Raw genomic sequence first — 22,891 nt, forward strand, 5'->3', positions numbered from 1 at the left:
TAAATGTTTTCTTTGATTGTGGTACATATGGAAGTTCCTGAGGCATTTTCCCAAATACTTTCCCAGTCCTCTCGGTTTATAACTATGTCCAATTCTGCTGCCCAATGCAGCATGTAGTCATGCGTGGGGACTTCTGTAGTCCCTCCTAGCTCTGTGCAAATTTGTGTTATTAGACCTTTCTGGTGATCTGTTTCGCTGCAAAGCCGCTCGAAACCTGTGAGAGGGGGAAATTCCAATGTTGGGGATAATGTTTGGAGAAAGTGCCGAATTTGTAGGTACTTGAACACGTTCAATCCTAATATGTCATATTTGGTTTGTAGGTTTTGGTAGCTCAGGAACTTCCCGAGGCTCAGGAGGTCGGCAAACGTTTTAATGTTTTTGGCTTGAAATTGGTCAAATTGTCTGGGCTCACAGTCAGGTGGAAATTTCGGATTTCTGTGGATTGGTATGAGTTGGGATTGTGGTGATGTGAGCTTGTACTTATATTTTCTTTTCGTCCAGGTCTCCCAGGTGTGTCTCATTGGGCCTAATTTGAATTTGTTATTTTGCATGTCCTCCTTGCTCAGGAACCAAAGGCAAGCCGGCAGTGAAGGCGTTCCGGCATATTGCGTTTCTATATCCAGCCAGCAATATTGATTTGGGTTTGCGTTCCAGACTACCACCTGTCTCAATTGTGCGGCCAGATAGTATTTTGTGATGTCTGGAACTCCCAGTCCTCCTCTCCCCCTTGAAGCCAAGAGAACTGATCTGGGGACTCTAGGTTTTTTACCTTGCCAAATAAAATGGAAGATTGATTTTTGAATATTTTTCAATTCTGAGCCAGGGATGTGGACCGGGAGAGTCTGGAAGTAATATAATAACCTAGGGAGTATATTCATTTTGACCGAGATCATTCTCCCGATCCATGATATTTGATATCCTCCCCATTTTTCCAGATCTTGCTTGATTTTATGGAACAAGGTCGGATAGTTATGTTTATATAGTGATTGGTAGGTCCTCGATATCTTAACTCCCAAGTATTTGATACAGGAGGAACTCCAACGGTAATTAAAGTTTAGTTTGAGTAGTTTCACCTCTGGCTCTGGCAGACTTAGGTTCAGGGCTTCTGATTTGTCATTATTTATCTTATATCCTGAGATTTTTCCAAAATCTCGGAGTTCTTTTTGAAGGTTGGGTAAGGGATGATAGGGGGACCCCTGCTGCAGCCACAGTGGTAAGGTGAAATGGTGAACGGTGCTTAGGGTGTAATACAGTAGTGAACAAAGAGAGAGAGAACCCTATATAGCACTCGGGTTCACGCTCTGATGATGGGTGGGTGATTTAAAACATATTCTTTATTAATGACATATATTAAAATAGTAGATGTTGGAGCAACGTACTGGAGGTAGGTTGATCCTGGATAATAGTAGCCGTGTTGGCTCCGGATCAGATAGTAGCTAATATACCAGATATAACTATATTGGAACACTGGTAACAGAACAGCACAGAGATCCTGATATGGACCTGTGTGATAGGTGTGTGCTGCTGGGTGTGCTAAAATAGGTACTGAGAAGACATATCACATAGTAGCAGGGTCTGCGTAAATCCTTTAATAAGGTGGTAAGTGTGATATGTAAATGCTGATAGACACTGGGAACATATATATAGTGGTTATCAGTGGTCGTATGTGCTGTCAGCTATGTTGCCACTCTGTATATAGGGGTGTATCTAGCTGAGTGTCAGAATGACCTGAGGTAACCTTGAAATGCTATGCTGTAGGGGTAAGTGTCCTGCATTAACTTCTAGGGCTGTATGTAGCAGGTAGATAGTATAAGCAGAAGGTAAGGTTATAGTAGCCTTTTGCAGGAAGGCACTATAGCTAGATGGTGTGTGATCATAATCCTAAATCAGAGGGTGAGCTGGAGGTAAGCACAGATAGTGACCCTATGTGCTGCTGTCTAGATTATCCTTAACAGCAGCGCAGCTAGGATGTTACTGCGGGTAACCATAAATCAGTACATCTATGTAAGTTTAGCACTCTCTAAACAAACACCACACAGTTGAGGCTTAAAATGACCATCGGGGCACTTTTAGCCTGTATATTCTGCACGAGCAGGCTGCCGCATGAACTCGCGGTTAGAGATACATAATGCGGAGGCAGTCACTGGTCTGCGCGTGCACGTGGGAGAAGGGAGCCGACGCGCGCGTTTCGCGAGAGGCTTTCTCAAGGCGAATGGTAAGTATGGTTAAGGGAACCCTGCAGGTAGGCAGGTATATATAGGGCCTCCAGAGAGATGACGTCATGGTTTAACCCCTGGTGCGCTGAGGTGTGCTTGGTGCTGTTTCAAGAACACAGTAAGTATGCCAATGTTAATAGCTGCATACCTCACACACTTAACAATAAAAATCTGACTCATGTGTTGTCTCGTTTTTACTTCTTGTCAGATGTATGCCCAGTAGAGCCAAAATTGGCTCATTCTGTGCTGCAGGGGTAGTCATCTCTCTGGAGGCCCTATATATACCTGCCTACCTGCAGGTATGGTTAGGGGTCTTAGTTCCTTGCGGCGATCTACAGTTCGTTTGGATAGATCGTTGTAAAGTTGTAGTTGGCTGTCCTCAAATGAGATGAGATCTTTGGTTCGGGCAACCTCCATTATTTTCTCTTTTACCGAAAATTTATGGAGTCTGACTATGACGTCTCTCAACCTTTTTGGATCCTCTGATCTAGGGCCAAGGGAGCGGTGAGCCCTGTCCAGTTCAAGGTCCGTCTGACTCAAATCTCCACATAGGGAGGTGAAGAGCCCCAGGAGGTAAGTCTTTAACTGCCCTGGGAGTACCGACTCAGGGATGCCTCTGACTCTTATATTTTGTCTCCTGTCGCGATTTTCCTGATCTTCTAGGGACTCGCGGAGACTTTCTACCTCAGCCCCGAGCCGGAATATCTCGTTTGCAGCTAATTCTTGGGCCTGTGTGGAGGCCTCCATTTTGCCTTCCAGTTCTTCCGTGCGCTCCTTTAGGCCTGTCAGTTCTTGCTTTAGTTCAGTGACTGCTGATCTGAGATCGGCCTTTAGCGAGTTGTGCAGGTCGTGTAGCATTTCTGCCATAAGTTCTTTCATATCCTCTCGGGTGAGTGTTGCCGCCGTCTGCGCTGGCATTTCTTGCCGGTCTTGCGTTTGGGCATTTTGTTTGGGGCCTCGTGCGCCTGATGGTCCTGCGCCATCTTGGTTTCTTGCCACCGCCTCTGAGTTTCGCGGGGAGAATAGCTTGTTAACAGCCTGTGCTGTTTGGGATTTTTGTTTGTTAGCCATTTCTTCTAGGGCTGCGGGTCTAGGGGAGAGCTTTAGGAGGGGAAATTTTCGGGGGAAAAGAGCCTCTATTTGCTTATTTATTAGAGGGTCTGGGGAGCTCCTCTGTTACACGTCCATCTCTGTCGGCGTCCTGGCCACGCCCCCTGCATATCAGTTTTAAAACCTCCACCCAACCTTGAAAAATTCTGGGAGAAAAGTTCTAAACCTGAGACTGTAATGGTGAATATTATCTTTGATCATGAATCTATCCCAGTGGCTGACATTGAGTACTGGCTGAAGCGCCAGTGTTGAGTGAAGGTGAAAAAACGGCGCTAGCTCTATAAGTGTTTCACTACAAACTATATAGTGAATATTTTAAACAAAATCAATTATTTGTATAACAATAAAGACGTGCTCAAAATAACGTGCAGGTGTAAATATTTAAAATGTTCAAACCCCCTGCTCAAACCCAGCTGGTAGGGACTGGTTTCGGTAGTCCCGCAAATCGTCACTTTCGTTGTATTCCAGGGGGAGCATGGAGGGAAATAGAACAAAAAAAGACAAAAACAATCTAAGTGTAGACAGTTATTTCAAAGGTGTAAAATTAGATATCTTGTCTTGGCTCGTATGTTGTGCCTACTTACAAGATGTAAGTTGTATACAAGCGATTTAGACACACAATGGTCTCTGCTAGGGATGTTGTTCTCCACTCTATGAAGCAGTCTCCAGTAATCAGCTCAGCAACCAAGTGTATGTGAAGAAAAATGATACCATAGTGCAGACCAATATAATGTTAAAACTAAACTTTATGATTTTTAAAATTGAACACTTACAATAAAATTGAATATAATAAGCATTGTTCACAATATTAGTGAGGAGAGAAGAGTGTGTTAGTTTCCGGCTCACCCAGGCTGTGTACACAGTCCACCGCCAGAGACATCAAGTCACAGAGAGAGGCTGATTACATCAAGTTCCATCAGAAGAGGCGGGTGAGCCGGAAACTAACACACTCTTCTCTCCTCACTAATATTGTGAACAATGCTTATTATATTCAATTTTATTGTAAGTGTTCAATTTTAAAAATCATAAAGTTTAGTTTTAACATTATATTGGTCTGCACTATGGTATCATTTTTCTTCACATACACTTGGTTGCTGAGCTGATTACTGGAGACTGCTTCATAGAGTGGAGAACAACATCCCTAGCAGAGACCATTGTGTGTCTAAATCGCTTGTATACAACTTACATCTTGTAAGTAGGCACAACATACGAGCCAAGACAAGATATCTAATTTTACACCTTTGAAATAACTGTCTACACTTAGATTGTTTTTGTCTTTTTTTGTTCTATTTCCCTCCATGCTCCCCCTGGAATACAACGAAAATGAAGCGCCAGTGTGACATACTCAAAGGACCAAAGAAACTCTACAATGGTCAAGGTCGCCAACAGATGTTCCAGGGCCCAGGACAACAGTTTTGACAGAGTCCCCCTCCCCCCGTGTTGACGGTCTTGCAACTCTCCCCCCACCCCCATTTCACAACTCGTGAGTCCCCTCCTCTATCCCCCCTCTTCCCATGTATTTCTCTCCCACATCTCACTCTTACTCCTCACTCTTCCTTGCCCCTCTCTCTTCCTCACTCCCTCTCTTACACCCCCTCTCTCCACACACTCCTACCTCCTCCATCAATTACCCCTCCTTCTCACTCAATCTCCTCTCCTACCACCCACACACTCCCTCCCCCACCCCACTATCCAGACACACAATCACCCCACAACGGGCATCCTGTCAGGCTTCCCCCTCCCCCACGCTGTTCCAGCCTGCCTCTCTCCTTCACTGTCCCACGCCACCCCTCCTAAGATACTCCCTATCAGTACTGGGCGCCGCTTCCTCTTGGTTGCCAGCATCAGAGGCCTCTGGGACTAAATTAACCATAGCACCCCCTTTTAGGCATTCCAACTACCCGCCTCAGGGTGACTTAGAACAGCTATAGCCTTTGTGTCTCCAGACCATTCACCCGATAGGGCAATCTACAGCATAGTTCCTTGGTTGGGGAAAGGAGTTCCCCTGGACACTACACCTAACCTCCCTCCTTCATTAGCACTCACTCTGGAGTGTACCTTGTTACTTCCAGCCTTGTTTAGCTGAAAGCCTGTCCTGTTACAGATCTCGGCAGCACCTCCAAATGTAACAGTGTTTCCCCCACCCGGTGGGAGATTTAGCCATTACTATGTCTGTGGTGCATGATAACTGCTGGTATCAAGCGCCTCCATCTGCCGTAGGCTCCAGGGAACTGAAGGTGATCTCTGACGGTAGAACCGATTATCTCTCCCCCCCAGTAAGATCACACACCAGGTTGGAGGTAGAACAACAGGAACAGTTTATTGTCTCTCTCTGTGCAACACAGTACATGGCAGGGTTCTGCCCAATGCAGGAACTGTCAGCTACTCACTGAAGGATGATCCCTGGACCTTCACTACAGGCTAAGGGCACCCACAGCAGTCCCAGCTCTTCCCTGTCCCTCTAGCAAGAGCAGAGGTATGGTACACAATCACTCTCCCCAGGAGGGAAGAGGACAAGAGAAAGCCCAATAGTCAGGCTCTTGGCTGTGTGACCTGCCTCTCTCAATGGGGTAGAGGCACTACTAAATTTAGGGCGGCACTGCCCTTAAGTATAGCCAGGAGAGGGCACCAGGTCTGTTCCATGATTGGACATGCTCAGACCTGATGTCACTGCCTCCCACTGTCACTCAAGTGCAGTTCCAGTAAGTGGGGAAAACCCATATTAACAACTGGCAGTCTGATTGTACCAGGACTTGCTGCCAGGAGTATGACAGGTTAGTAGCCATAGATGGCATGGCTACACTTGCATGTATGTATGTCTTTATTTATGTAGCGCCATTAATGTACATAGCGCTTCACAGCAGTAATACACGTGTCAAGCATATAAATAACAAATAGTACAAATAACAGATCATGGGGATAAGTGCTTCAGACATAAAAGTAACATTGTAGAAGAGACGTCACTGCTCCGAAGAGCTTACAATCTAATGTGCAGACTACACCATGACACACTTACCAAACTTCATATACATTAGAAACAAAACAGGAAGGTGTTTTTACCGTGGAGAGCCAAATACAGATCAGACTTTATCAGGATGTAACAAGATCAGATTCAGCCTACTGCTGCGGCCGAGTTTATTTGAGCATTTGCCCGGTCTCGGCCGCAGCAGTAACCTGGCGCGCGCCAGAGGGTGCCGGGCGCGCGCCGAAGACACGGAGGAGCGCCCTCCGATCGGGGCTTTCTCTCTCCCGCTGCCGGGTCCGCCGGGTCCCCCGGAACCCCCTGCCGCCGTCCCCCACATCGCGGGACACCAGGGCTCCCTCGGGGAGCCCTGGACACGCGTGCAGGGGGCGCAGGCACCCGATGACGCGTGACCGCGTGTCGATGACGCGCGGCACGCCGAGGGAGTGCGGCTAGCATGCCGGGGCATCCCCAGGCTTGCGTAGCTAGCCGCACTCAAATAAAATGTGCCGGTAGTGTATGCAAAGATTTGGGGCACAACCGAAATAAATGCAAGAACAACATTCTGTATAACCTGTGCTCAAAAAGTGGGCATTGATACAATGTCTGTCCCCATGCCCAGCACAATCAAGGACAAGAGTGTTGTCTGCAGCATTCTGCAACAGGTGGATAGAGACCTGCACTTTTTTTTAACTCTGTGCCCAGGACATAGTGAAAACGAGAGGTATCTCTCAATGTATTACTTCCTGGTAAAACATTTTTATAAATAAATAAAAACTCCGACACACAGAGGCCATCTGCAGAGAGGAGGGACTCCATGGGCTTGCGTCCAAATGAGGAGGTTTTAAAGGAAATCCAAAATCGGATTAAAGTAGAAGTAAAAAGAAAAGACACAAGAAGTAAACCCCTCCCCTGTCAGACTCCACAGAACAAAAACTCCCAAGAGAGATCACCATTAGAGGCTTGAAATTGAACAGCCTTCTGAAGGCACAATAGAAGAAAGCCAGAAGGCTCTCCCTGCTCCAGAACATCTAGAAGCAGCGGCTGATGGTGAGGAAGCAGGAGGATCCACCTGGGAGGTTCAGAAGTCCAGGAAGACAATCTGCTAGCTGCAAAGTTGGCAAATAAGGACAACCCTCGTGCGGCTGAGCTTGTTCAAGATTTTTTTTTAAACTACATTAATACAGTGATTGACCACTTAAAAATAAGAAACATGTTTCAGCCACTACAAAGGTCTTGGGCTGATAGCGTGAAAGAACAAGAAGAAGAAGCGGAACAGGACACAGAGGAGCGGAGTACCAATAAAACCCCAGATGCAAAAGCAACGAGGAATGCCCAGGACGCATCATCTTCTCAAAACATCAGGACAGAGATGGAACAACGCTCAGAACCCAATGTTATAAATATAATTACCACTCGAAGGTAGATGACAACATTTTATTTATTTATTTATAACATGTTTTACCAGGAAGTAATATATTGAGCGTTACCTCTTGTTTTCAAGTATGTCCTGGGCACAGAGTTATGATGACAAATACATAGTTACATTACGTGAGCAGGGTTATACATTATAAACAAGACATTGCATGCACAGTACGAGATAATATATGTTATAGGCGGATGTAACGGTTACAGACCAGATTAAAATGTGAGACAGCTTTAGTTTTGAAAGAACTTAGACTGGTGGTGGCTTTGAGAGTCAAAAGACCAAAAAAGCTACAGTATAGATACGCAGGACGTAGAGATGACACTGCCTTCAAACAAAAGAGTGTCATCTTCTTGCAACAGAAGAAGGACTAAGGACAAAAAGATGCACAAATAGAGGACATGTGGGGGTCAGCAACAACTCAGGAATGACACATCCGTCCCTCACCTCTCTAAGAGTAGGGTCTTTAAATGTTAATTGAATAAAAGCAGAAAAAGGAGATCTCTGGCATAAAGAGCTTTTTTTTTTTTTTTTTTCCAAAAAATTTTATTAGGCATTTAGATAATTCACAGTATGCATGAAACAAACGATAATACAGCCTAATACAGATTTTCTCCTTTTGTTGGTTAGAGAAACCGGAAATAAAAGAGGAAAGCTCACCGCTCCCCTGACCCTCCAGGGGCTATGTGGGGAGCGCGAGTATGGAAACAGAGAGTAAGAGTGGGAATAGGAAGGGGAGGGTGGGTGGGGGGGGGGGGATACCCATTGCTTCCCGTGTCCTCAGTCTATTTTCATTGGTGCCCCTGACCTGGTTTTCCTTTCTCTCTCTCTCTTTTTTTTTTTTCCATATGTGGATTAGTGGCGTAGAGGTGCCATATGGGATAGCCACGGATCCCATGTTTTGTTAAGGGAGTCAGTGGATCTTTTCAAGAAGGCAGATAGTTTCTCCATATTCATCACCTCTTGCACCCTATTTTTTACCGTTTGTTTTGAGGGGGGAGACACCTTCTTCCAGGCGGCTGCCACCGCACATCTAGCCGCTGTAAGAATGAAGGAGATTAATTTACTTGTTGGTCGGTCCAAATTTTCTAAGGGCCTGGCCAACAGGTAGGTCAACGGGTCAATAGGGATTTTGAGGTCTGTGACCTCCTCTATTAATTTTTGTATTGTTCCCCAATATTTTTGAATTTCCGGACATGTCCACCAAATATGGGCCATGTCCCCCTTCTGACCGCAACCTCTCCAGCATAAATCGGACACCTGGGGGTAAATTTGATTTATTCTAACTGGGGTAAGATACCAGCGAAACAGTATTTTATATATGTTTTCTTTGATTGTGGTACATATGGAAGTTCCTGAGGCATTTTCCCAAATTCTTTCCCAATCCTCTCGGTCTATAACTATTTCCAATTCTGCTGCCCAATGCAGCATATAGTCATATGTAGGGGCTTCTATGGCCCTTTCCAATTCACCGTAGATTTGTGTTATAAGACCTTTCTGGTGGCCTGTTTCTCTACAGAGCCGCTCGAAACTGGTGAGAGGGGGAAATTTCAACGTTGGGGATAAAGTTTGAATAAAATGCCGAATTTGTAGATACTTGAAGACATCCAATCTTGCTATTTCATATTTGGTTTTTAGGCGTTGATAACTCAGGAACTCCTCAAAGCTCAGGAGGTCAGCAACCGCTCTAATATTTTTTGTTTTAAATTGGTCCCATTGTCTGGGCTCACAGCCAGGGGGGAATTTCGGATTTTTATAAATTGGTATGAGTTGGGATTGAGGTGTGGTGAGCTTAAATTTAAATTTGCATTTTGTCCAAATCTCCCATGTGTGTCTCATTGGGCCTAACTTAAATTTACTGTTCTGCATGTCTTCCCTGCTCAGGGACCAAAGGCAAGCCGGCAGTGAAGGCGTCCCGGCATAGTATGATTCTATATCTAGCCAACAGTATTGGTTTGGGTTGGCGTTCCAGACTACTACCTGTCGCAATTGGGCGGCTTGGTAGTATTTTGTGATGTCTGGAACACCAAGTCCTCCTCTCCCCCTTGATGCCAAAAGAACTGTCCTGGTGATTCTGGGTTTCTTACCCTGCCAAATAAAGTGGAAGATTAGTTTTTGAATGTTCTTTAATTCTGAGCCAGGGATGTGGACCGGGAGAGTCTGAAAATAATATAATAATCTAGGGAGTATGTTCATTTTAACTGATATCATCCTCCCGATCCATGATATCTGATATCCTCCCCATTTCGCTAGATCTTGTTTGATTTTCCGGAACAGAGTCGGATAATTTTGTTGATATAGGGATTGGTAGTTCCTCGTTATCTTTACTCCCAAATATTTGATACTCGAGGAGCTCCAATGATAGTTAAAGTTTAGTTTGAGGAGTTTCACCTCTGGCTCTGGCAGGCTTAAATTTAGTGCTTCCGATTTGTCATTATTGATTTTATAACCTGAGATATCTCCAAAGTCCCGGAGCTCTTTTTGGAGGTTAGGTAGGGATGTTTGGGGTTGTGTAAGGGTTAGGATGACATCATCTGCGAATAGCGATATTTTGTGCTGCCTGTGTCCAATTTCTATTCCTTTGATGTCTCTATTGGCTCTAATTGCAGATGCTAGGGGTTCTATGGTTAATGCAAAGAGGAGAGGAGATAGGGGGCATCCCTGTCGAGTTCCATTAGTGATCTCAAATCTCTGGTTACTGCCCCCTGGTAGTTTTACTGTTGCAGACGGGTTTTGATATAATCTACGGACTCCTTCTAGGTATGCGTCTTTGAATCCGAATTTACACATATCTTGGTCCATGAATAGCCAGTCTATTCTATCGAACGCCTTCTCTGCATCTAGGCTTAGGAGTAGTACTTTGATCTCTGTGAGATGGACATGTTCGATAATGTCTATTATCTTCCGAGTATTGTCTGAGGCCTGTCTGCCTGCTACGAATCCTACTTGATCACTATCTATTAATCTCGGTAAGATGGGGTTTAATCTATTTGCGAGTATTTTGCTATATAGCTTGAGATCACAATTGAGCAGGGAGATTGGACGATAGCTTCCACATTGCATCGGGTCCCTGCCTTCTTTATGTATAATGGCCAGGGTGGCCAGGGACATTGACGTGGGGATTTGATTTCCTTCCATGAAATCGTTAAATATCTTTAGAAGATGCGTGGATAGTACTGGCAAGAATCTCTTATAGTAGACATTAGTGAACCCGTCGGGGCCAGGAGACTTAGTAATTTTTAGTGATTTGACCGCCTCTTCCAGTTCCTCTTTTGAGATCTCAGCGTTGAGGACTGTGTTTTCCTCCTCCGTTAGTGTGGGGAGCTTACATTTATCTAAATATTGCGCTATTAATTCGGATGCTATTGATTCAGGCCGGCCATTTTTTGATCTTAGATTATACAGTTCGGTATAAAATTTTGTAAATTCAGCTGCTATTTTGCTATCACTATGTTGTATTTCACCAGACCTACTCTTGATTGCCGTGATTTGGGACCGTTTATGTACCCCTCTTAATTTAGTCGCCAAAAGTCTGTCTGCCTTGTTCCCCTTGTCATAATATTGTTGATTAGTCCATTTGAGGGCCTTCTCAACATCCTCCAGCTGGATTTGTCTAAGTTTTACTCTGGCTGTTGTCAATGTTTTATATATTTTTTTTGAGCTGTTGGTTTTATGAGATTGTTCTATTATTTTGATATTATCCGTAAGCTCCTTTATTAATTTTTGGCGGGCTTTTTTCCTGTGGGATGCGATAGAAATGAATTTCCCTCTAATGGTTGCCTTATGGGCCTCCCACAGGATTGCTGGTGAGGAGACGGATCCTGAGTTAAAAAAAAAATAGTCCCGAATAGCGGCTCTGATCTCTCTTTCTATCTCAGGATGATTGAGTAATGAATCATTTAGTCTCCATGAGTAATTTATTGTTTTTTCAAAGGGGGTCGTCAAGGTTAAGGTAATCGGGGCATGATCAGACCATGTGATTGGTCCTATGTCGGAGTCGGATGTCGCCGCCACCACATTTTTTGTGGCCAAAAAGTGATCTATTCGAGAGTAGGTCTGGTGAGGTGCTGAGTAAAACGTATAGTCTCTCTGGCCCTGATGTTGGGCCCTCCATATGTCCACCAGTGAGAACTCGCTTAAGATTCCCCTAAACCTTTTCCCTATGATCTGGGAGGGGGTTGTGCGGGGGGGACCCATTGTGGTTGATCTGTCCTCGGTAGGGTTAAGGACCATGTTTAGGTCTCCTCCCACTATCATCGATGACAGATATCCCGGGTCTATGCCCTCGAGAACTTTCTTTAGGAATTCTGTTTGGTTCTCGTTCGGGGCATATACATTGACCAGAGCGATTACTGAGCCCGCTAAGGAGCCATATACCACTAGAAATCTACCCTCTGGGTCCGCCGTTGTTTTGATATGATTAAATGGGGTGCCCTGTCTGATCAGGACAGCTACACCCCTATAAAGAGCTTTTTTAAGACCGTGACATTTTATTCCTGCAGGACACCAGACTCTCGTCTCTTAGGGAAAATTCAGCGGTTTCTGCGGAAGGGACAGTGGTGTATCTTTTTGGTCCTATGGCACAGACCTGTGTGATTGGGTGGGGTTTCTATTTAAGGGATATGAATTCCAGTGTGAAAAAGTGATTGACCTGAGCCCAGGACGATGTCTTATACTAGATGTGTCTTTCCAGAATATTAAATGTGTATGGCTACCAGATAAAAAAACAAATAAGTAAGTTGTTTGTTTTAGTTAAACCTATTTTGTTTACCTCCAAATGTCTTGTTCTAGAGGGTGATTTTAACGGTGTGACCTCAAATATAGACCGTGCTAGTGGTAGAAATGTCCTGATTGCGTGTCCCGATCTGAGTGACTAGTTGATTTCAAGTGCTGGTTGTATTAAGTGTGCAGTTAAAATTAGAAGGAAAGGGAAGTGCTGTGTATACTAGTTTATACTACAGGGTTGGCTGAATTTGGGGAATGTGCAGTGGGTTAATTTATTTTCAAAGTGCATAGTAATTAAGGTAGGCAAATGGTGAACAGACGGCGGTCACTGCTCCACTGAAAAAACTCTCCAACCAGGCGTGTAAAACAAAAAAACTTTAATGCATCAAAACGAACAACCTCATGTCAGTGACACTCTGACGCGTTTCGTTCTGGGAACAGAACTTTATCAAAGAGTGCCTTCTACTCCGTACTCCCCCCTATATATAGACCATAAATGATCCCCACTGGCTGAACAACGTCACGTGTAAACACTCCCACCAGTGAACTAAGTGCCAATTAGATTTGAGACACATCCGCAATCCTAGGGGGGGCGTAGGGATACTAACAATAAACAAATAGTGCAACAATATAAACTTATTGCTGATACAACATATTACAAAATAGAAACATACTGATTAATGACAAACGGAGTTAAAAGCAAGAAGACATGTGGATCTTAAAGGGCAGTTGCCACAATGTATATCCTGCCTGGGCACCAATATCCTAATACTATAATATACAGCTATTACTACATATATAGAAAGCTATTACAGCTACAAATATCATAATCATTTATTAGAGGAGTCAAATCTGCTCTTGATTTTGTAAGTGCACAGGACTAACATACAAAGTAACATCTACCCTAAATACATAATGGACTACTTAACATCCAATTGTGATTTACTCCTGAGTTCTGTCTAGATAGGGCTCCGGGGTATCTCTGCCAGCCGTGCTTTAAACGCCCCCCATCAATGATAGAGGTCTACAATCATATGTTAAAGGACTTATTGATTATCTTGTTGCTGCGGTGGTTTCTTACTGACTCTCTCCACTTGTCCACACTATACCTACAAAGTTGTAGCATCAGTCCCATGGGGACATCCCTTATTTTTCCTGCATAGTAATTAAAAGCATGTAGGAGAAAAAAAAGAAAGAAGAATGATTTTTTTTTCTCCTGCCTGAGCCAGCAGAGGGTGTGGTTGGCTGATTGCTAACCTACAGTAACACACCTGGTGGGTGTCCCTATTTAAACATAGGTTGCTCACGAATCCTGAGCTTGCGTGTCCTGATCTGTGTGACTTCAAGTGCTGGTTGTATTAAGTGTGCAGTTAAAACTAGAAGCAGTTGGAACAAGAAAGGGGTTAAACAAGGTATAGTATATTGAAGTTCAGTTTATTGTTAGTACTTATAAACTTCATAGTTGCTACAATGAGCAGGATTGAAAATGCCACTCAATGCACATCTTGCCACATGTATGTGCACTTGGTGGAGCTGTTCCAATGGTATAAGCCCCGCCCCCGCTCTGGTGATGGACAGGACCGGTGTGGGAGTGACGCACGTTCTCGGCTCCGCCCCCTGACCTCAGTGACACGCATGTGTCGGCGCGCAATTTGTCCCACCCTCTCTTGCTCTAAGGACATTCAGAATCGGCGTGGGAGTGACACGCGCTCCAGGCTCCGCCCCCTGACCTCCGTGACGCGCGTGAGTAGTTCCGCCCCCATCCCCGATTAGGCTGTGTCATAGGGCACACCTGTGTGCACCAGCAGCCTATCAGTGCTTACTTCCTGGTTCCGCCCTTGCTGGCTATTGGTGGCTCTGCCTTTATATACCTTAACTCTGCTCTCATTCCTTGCTGAGCATAGTCTAGTGTGATGCTGTGCCTTGCTGCATTCCTCTCCTGTGACCTTGCCTTGCCTTGCTGATTAACCTCTTGTTGCCTACCTTGCTTGTCTTTTGGATTCCACACCTCTCCTGATCCGGCTTCGAACGACCATTCTCCTGTCTCCAGTCCTGACCTTGGCTAAGTACTCCAACTATCCAAAACTCTCCTATCCTGAACCTGACTACATACCCCGACTAACCGATACTCTCCAACCCTCAACTTGACATTGCACTCCGATGATCCGCAACTCTCCACTCCAGACCTAGCAAGTACTAACACTAATCTCCAATCTATAACCCTGACCTGGCTTGAACGACTACTCTACATCCTAGGTGCGACCGTATGGCTGTGGGTCTGCGTTAACCAATTCCCTACCTCAGCACCGCGATCGCGCTTCGTTTGTGTTGAGCTACGCGTTACAGTATGCTCAGCCACACAAACTTCGACCCCGCTGAGGTAGGAAGAGTCCTGCGCACACACGCAAGCTACCTGACTACCTTAGAGGAAAAATTGTGGGTAGCAAGCAAACCATGCTCTCCCTTAAGGAGGAATTTTGAACCCTTTCCCGTGCCTTATAGGAACCGCATTCTCCTCTTGTGCCTGCTGTCCCTGATGTTCACACTACTCCAGCTTTGCCCTTGTCTCAAGAACCTCGTTTACCTACCCCCAACCGTTATGGGGGCGACCCCCATGAATGCCGGGGTTTTTTGAATCAATGCTTTATACAATTTGAAATGAATCCTTCACGCTTTACTGCACCCCGCGCCAAGGTGACGTACATTTTTTCTCCTTGTAGATGACGCTCTTGTCTGGGCCTCTCCCATCTGGGAGCGAAGATTCGACCTCACACAGGATATCGGAGCCTTTGCCCGGGAATTCCGAAAAGTGTTTAATATGCCCGGTCGTAAGGTATGTGCTTCCTCTGCACTGTTTCATGTATCCTTCCTGGTTCATCTACTTGGAGACAGAGGTGCTCCAACTCAAGGTGCAAGACACACACCTGGAAAAGATCCAATTCAATGTTATCCATACTCCTTCCAGCAGTGTGATCCTCGGGCTACCCTGGCTACAGATTCACAACCCTCGGGAAGATTGGCTCAACAAGGAACCCATCCAATGGAGCGCCTTTTGCCATAAAAACTGCATTCTGGAAGCCAGTAGCATGAGGGGTACCATCGTGTCTGAGGAGAAGGAGAAGGTACAATTGCGAGAAGAGTACGCTGAGTTTTGGGACATCTTCGATAAGGTCAGATTGGTGATTTTTCCCCCTCACCGCCCGTTCGATTGTCCCATCAATCTGCTTCCAGGCACTACACCTCCCAGAGGGACTTCCTATCCATTGTCAATGCCTGAGACCAAGGCAATGAAGGAATATATTGCAGAGAACTTAAAGAAGGGATTTTTACGTAAATCCACCTCTCCTGTTGGCGCAGGGTTTTTCTTTGTGAAGAAGAAGGACAGGACCTTACACCCTTGCATAGACTACCGGTCCCTTAACAAAATCACAGTCAAAAACCGCTATCCCTTGCCCCTCATTTCTGAACTGTTTGATCAATTACAAGGAGCTAGTATTTTTTCTGTTGGACTTACAAGGTGCCTATAATCTTGTCAGGCGTGGGAGTGACGCGCGCTCCAGGCTCTGCCCCCATCCCCGATTAGGCTGTGTCATAGGGCACACCTGTGTGCACCAGTAGCCTATCGGGCTTACTTCCTGGTTCTGCCCTGGCTGGCTATTGGAGGCTATGCCTTATATACCTTGAGTCTGCTCTCATTCGTTGCAGAGCATAGTCTAGTGTGACGCCATGCCTTGCTGCATTCCAGTGCTGTGACCTTGCCTTGCCTTGCTGATTAACCTCTTGTTGCCTACTTTGCTTGTCTTTTGGATTCTGCACCTCTCCTCTCCTGATCCGGCTACGAACGACCATTCTCCTGTCTCCAGTCCTGACTTTGGCTAAATACTCCAACGATCCGATACTCTCCTATCCTGAACCTGGCTACGTACCCCGACTATCCGATACTCTCCACTCAAGACCTGGCAAGTACTAACACAAATCTCCAATTTATATCCCTGACATGGCTTCAATAACTACTCTACATCCTAGGCACGCCCGCGTGGCTGTGGGTCGGCGTTAACCAATTCCCTACCTCAGCACCGCGGTCGCACTTCGTTTGTGGTGAGCTACATGGTACAATGGTTAAGAAAGTGATGTTGGAAGGAGGGTTTGGGGTTTTTAGAGCACTAGGACTCCTTTTCTGAGAGGTGCTATCTATATTCTAGGGACGGATTGCACCTCAATGAAGAGGGATCTTCGGTGCTAGGGGGAAGAATGTTAAAAAGGTGGGAGGAGATTTTAGACTAGGATGGAGGGGGGAGGGGAATGAAACAGATAATGAACTAAATAGAATAGAGGAGGATATAAGGGAGTATGGAGGTAGAATGGGGGCAAGTGCGAGTTTGACAAGCAGTGAGACACCCATAGTAAATACAGATAATACTAGAAAACTTCTAAAGACTAAACCAAGTGAGTGCAGAAAGGAAGGAGCAGATAAGATAATAGTACAGGCTGAAAAAAAAACTTAAATGCATGCTTGCTAATGCAAGAAGCCTGACAGATAAAATGGGGGAGCTTGAATTAATAGCTGCAAGGGAGCAGTATGATATCATAGGCATTACTGAAATATGGTGGGATGAAACTCATGACTGGACAGTTAATTTAGAGGGTTATTCCCTTTTTCGGAAGGATTGAGCAAATACCATCTCCTACCATCAATTGCAAGAGAAATTAAGATTTAATTGACTATTGGGGTATGTTTCCTTGAGCAGAATAGGCAAACCCCTCCCTTAATTGTTATTCAATTGCATGTGAATAGAGTATTTAAGACAGACTTTCTTGGCTTTGATGCCATATGGCTGTGACCCATCTTAGGTGTCCCAGTTAAAGTGTGTGGCAGAGTTAATTTTGGAGTTGAAATTGGAGGTGAAGATTGGAGGAGGATCGGGACTCTGCAAAACAACTTTACAACTGTGAGAACTTAATATTGGAAAAGCTGTGATTCTTTGTACTCTTCTTCCTATCCTCCAATAACTTGGAATCTCTCCTCCTGCATTTTAGTATGCCCTCCTTATTGCTTTTTCTGTTTACTGTTTCCTCACTCCTTGGTAAACGCCTCTGTTCTCGCCAACTTCCACACTCCCAACTGCACCATTAATTATACACCTCTCTCCCAAAAATTCTTTACCCCTCAATAAAAAGCACCCCAACAAATCCTCTATTCACACCCTCTATCTACTCCTTCCTGCTGCTGGGGATCTCCCCTAAGCCTGAAGCCAGACATTCACACCTGATCTCACCCACGGCTCCCTGCCATCTCTTCCCCTGTAAAGTGTGTTAACCCTTAAGTTATTTGACTAACCTTAAAACTTGCCCCACAAATCAAGCATCCCAATAGCCTGCACTCATGGCTAATGTCCCACACTCAGTCACTCCTACCACCCATTGTGCCCAAGCACTGCCATCTACAGCACTTATTCCGTCACCTACTGTCTCTGTAAGTTCCCCATCAAACCTCTTAGATAGTAAGCTCTTCGGGGCAGGGATTTCCCTTCCTATTGTCTGATTTTGCTGTAATCATTGTATTATTATAAGTCCCTGTACTGTATTCTTTGTGAAGTGCTGAGTACACGTTTGGCGCTTTATAAATAAATAAATACATACAATACAAAATAGAAGAGGAGGTGGAGTATGTTTATATGTTAAACCGGATCTAAAACCTATTATAAGGGAAGATGTTTATGTAGGGAATTATGAAAATGTAGAGACTTTGTGGATAGAAATTAGCAGTGGAGGTAAAAGTAAAAAGAAAATGTTTGTAGGGATATGATATAAACCACCAAATATCTGTGAGATTGAGGAGCTAAAATGCTTTTGCAAATGGAGAAGTGAAATAGATTAGGGTACCTCGCACTAACCACTGTTCTACTTGAAGGGTCGTATGAAGGTTGTGTGCTACCAGGGAGATAGACGGAATGTAAGAAAATAGCGGTTTGTAACTAGAGAGTACTTGCCACTAGTAAGAATCCCTATTATTGGTGCACAACATACCATAAAATATATAGGTCCAATGATGTTCACACTGAGTCTGTTAAAATGATACACTTTATTAAGACCAAATGTCTACACAATATTTTATAGTTAATTAAAGTTAAAATTAGTTTCCTTGCTAGGTATTTTGTTTGTATATATTAGTGCTCAAAGTCTCTGCAGCTCAAGTTCTTGACACTGATAGATATTTTGCTGGGGGGCCAAAGGGTGGTGGTTAGTCCACCCTAGAGGACAAATGCCCAGTGATGTTGTTATTAGTGCTGTATATATACACTAGATCAGAGTGGTCTCATTGCCGGTGAGGTGGATACTGAGTAATTGAAATGTCCTGTTGAAAGACAAGACCAGTAGTCTCAATTGATACAAACATCAAATATACTATTGTAAGGATGTGCATATATATAAAGTTCCCGCGCTGTCATTTGCAAAGGAAGCGCCATATTGTCCTTTTGCCAGCAAGGTCACTGTGTACAAGTTAGGCTGCGCATGCGCGAGAGAAGCGCGCGAAGGGTAACCAATCTGTAGAGACTCTGAACTCTGAACTCTGAACTCTGAACTGTGAGAGAGTCAGCTGAGGCTGAGGACCAATCGGGTATGAGACTCTGGATAGAGGAACAGGATGCGTGTGGGCGGTGGGTGAGACACGAGAGGGAGGTGAAGGAGGAGGTTGGCGGAACCTCGTGTGCGTGAGCGGAGGGTCAGTGACCTTCCAGCTTAGGTGAGAGACATTCCCCAGGCCCGAGGAGCATTCCCCTGTCATCGTAGGGTGCCGTTTTGTAGGGACGGCCATAGCTGTTAGGGACGTTTCCCTTTAGTGCGGTTTGAGCTGCGGAGCTGCGGTCGCCATCTTGGATTTGATACAGACGGCGCAGCATAACGGAGTGTCGGCGAAAGGCTGGAACAGCGCTAGGGACCCTGTGAGGAGTGTGACGGTCATCGCAGTGACCGGAAGGTATCATTGTCTACAAGTGCACCTACACCGGTCAACAGGCGCTGATCCCGCCTTCCACTAACTAATTGGGCATCAGTGTGAAACCATATGGTACATTACAAATACTGGTTATAGGACATACTCCTAGGGAGAGTGGCAGAGCCACCTGTGTACAGAACATTAACCCTGATAAGGTGTGGCCGAGCCACTGTGTGTGTGTAGCGTTAAGATATATATTCTGCATTTATTCTGTTCAGTATGCATAATACATAAAAGGTTGCTGTTGCACAATATGGTTGTTATGTTCTTGCTTAGGGTATATTCTCTATCATGGGGATCCTGGGCAAGTGGAGGCGCTGCACCGTGATAAGTAAGGGTATGACCCCAGGCTCCCAAATAGCGGAGACTCAGAGCTCCTGAAGCCACAGGTACATGCAACACCGTAGTTCCTTAGTGCATGCAGTCACAAAAAGGGCTACATTTGGAGGCGCTGCTGAGATCTTAGACCTGGGGTGCCCCCACATTTTTTTGTCTCTATTGTGCAACCAACCCACATCATGTCGGTGCCCTCGGCGCTCGAGGTGCGCAAGTGGGCCCAGCGGCGCGGGATTCCCTTGAACCGTGCTTTCGCGCTGGGCCATGTCCCCGCCATGATCTCGTTAGGCACAGTGACCGAGCAGGTCCGAAAGCTTCCGCTCCTGGACAATGACAAAGTACAAGACCATTTCTATGACCGCGACCAGGCCTGGCGCCGGGTCTTGTATGCCACTGAACAAGATATATGCCCCGAGGCTTTGCCCCGTATACTGCTGCTGCCCGAGGCCCCGGGGGTGCGCTGCCCCATAGTCCAGGCGGACACCCCTGTGCCCCTGGCCACCTCCACCCCACAGAGAGAGTATACAACCGCCGTAGGTGCCGCGACCGGAGGCCCCGACCACTCCCCTGACCGTGGTCTGCACCCTCGCTGGCCGGCAGCCCTGAGCCTAGGCTCCTCATCCACCCCGTCCAGCCTGCGGTCTGGCCTCAACCGACTTAGATTATCAAGATTGGACACTTACCCCGCAGTCGGGGACAGCTTACCGGGAGACACCTCTATTCCCGCCATAGCCGCCGCTCTCCACAACACCACCCAGTCGCTCCAGTACAGGAAGTTAAAGGCCTTCTCCGGTGAGAAACCCACGCCCCAAGGGGAAGTAGGGATAGAGGACTGGTTGGATCATACCGAACAGGTACTGCCTGAATGGACCTGCACGGACGCGGTCCGCAGACAGCGCATCGTTGAGTGCTTACGGCCCCCCGCGTCCCACATGGTGCACTACTACCGAGATGACAATCCGGAAGCTGATGCGGCAGATCTCATCTACTGCCTGACAAAGGCGTATGGAGCCCCGGTGGACATGTATGCTTTGATGGCCAAATTCCATGCGTTAACCCAGAAGGAAGGGGAAATGGTGTCCGATTTTCTCAGGCGACTACACCTGGACCTCTGGAATCTGGTGAGGAAGGGCGTGTTGCCGAGGATAGAAGCCAACGGACTACGCACCACTCAGCTGTTGAGGGGGCTCCTACCCCTACACCCCGTGTCGGTGCGGGTCAGTAGCTGCCTAACGCCCGGACAAGCCTTGTCGTTTCACGACCTAATGGATCGGGTCCAAGCGCATGAGACGGTGTTGTTAGGGCGTTACCTAGCCACCAGGAAGAAGCCACAGCCCGGGAGTAAGGAAGTCAAGAAAGTGGAACCCAAGCCCAACGTGCCCGAACCTGGGGATCCCGACCCCGAGGATGTCACCCCCCAGTGACACCCAGATCTCGTCCCCCGACCGGGCGAAGTTCACCAACCAGGAGAGGCGAGGATTACCTCAACCAAATGCAGTGCTACGCATGCGGGAAGATGGGACATTTACGGGCCCGCTGCCCCACCTTGCGGAGGACGTCGTCCCGACCGGCGCAGTCAATGCCGTGCCAAACTCTGGAGAATGAAAAGGCATCACCGCCCTCTCAGAGCCACCGAATTGGCCCCGCCTCCATTATTCGGGTAGTTATCGAGGGCATCTACGCCGCCGCATTGTTGGATACGGGATCCCAAGTGACCATCGTATACCGGCCCTTCTACGACCAACACCTACACCAATTGCCGTTGCTATCTGCGGATGCCTTGCGACTACAGGGGTTGAGTCATGAGGATTACCCCATAGACGGAGTAGTAAAGGCGCAGTTAGATATTCTCCAGCTGAACACAGGTAAACATCACCCCATGGAAGTGGAGGCCTTAGTGTGCCCCGAGCCTCAGGACCACCCCAGCGCCCCAATCATCTTGGGGACCAACGCTGACATTGTGCGTGCGGTATTCCGCCAGTTTTTGCAGGAAGCGGGAGAAGCCCAGCTGCTGGCCCTAGTGGCCTGCCCCGCCCTACAAGAGGTCTGCGGAAAGATTGCGACTGAAGAGGAGTATGGCGTCCTTTACAGCCAAGAATGGGGGCTGACTCAAATTCCCCCGGGCGAAGGACGAATGATGGTTGCTGTTTGCCACTACCCCCGATGACGGTCGGAGGATCAACTCTTCACCGTGGAAAGTGTGGCCCAAGACGAACAACGGTTGGGCTACAAAGTACTGGCCTCCGTAAAGAAATGGCCCGGGAAGATTCCGGGTCGCACCTGGGTGTACGTGCAGAATATATCCCCGTATCCCATGATTATTGACCGGCGGCAGACGCTGGGAAGAATATACCCCGTGACTCCCGAGGAGAAGGTCTCGACGAGACAATCTAGGTGCTCCCCTACTACCTCTGATTCAGTGTTGGAATTTGACTTCGGCGACTCGCCACTCCCGGATGAATGGAGGAAGAGACTGCAGAATGAGCTACACGACCGAAGGAGTGTATTCTCCACTAGTGATATGGATGTGGGGTGCAGTCGCAGTGCCCACCATACCATCCGAATGAGCGACGCTACCCCCTTCCGGGAGCGCTCCCGCCGGCTTGCCCCCAGGGATGTTGAAGAAGTAAGGAGATTACTCGCCGAGATGGAAATGGCTGGCATCGTGCAGGAATCTCGGAGCCCTTACGCCTCACCCATTGTGGTAGTCCGCAAGAAGAACGGGACGGTCCGTCTCTGTGTGGATTACAGAACCCTGAATGCCCGTACTATCCCCGATCAGTATACACTGCCCCGAATCGAGGATCTCCTGAACGCTCTGACGGGAAGTAAATGGTTCAGTGTGCTCGATCTCAGGTCCGGATACTACCAAGTACTCATGGGCCAGGAAGACCAAGAAAAAACGGCCTTCATCTGTCCGTTAGGGTTTTACCAATTTACCCGCATGCCACAAGGGATCTGCGGGGCCCCGGCCACGTTCCAGAGATTAATGGAAAAGACCCTCGGAGACCTGAACCCGCGAGAATGCTTGGTGTACCTGGACGACATTATCGTGTTCGGGCGGACTCTAGAGGAGCACTCCGAGAGGCTGATGAAGGTGCTGGATAGACTTCAGGGGG

This window comes from Ascaphus truei, unplaced genomic scaffold (assembly GCF_040206685.1).
Source record: "Ascaphus truei isolate aAscTru1 unplaced genomic scaffold, aAscTru1.hap1 HAP1_SCAFFOLD_1044, whole genome shotgun sequence".
NCBI lineage: Eukaryota > Metazoa > Chordata > Amphibia > Anura > Ascaphidae > Ascaphus > Ascaphus truei.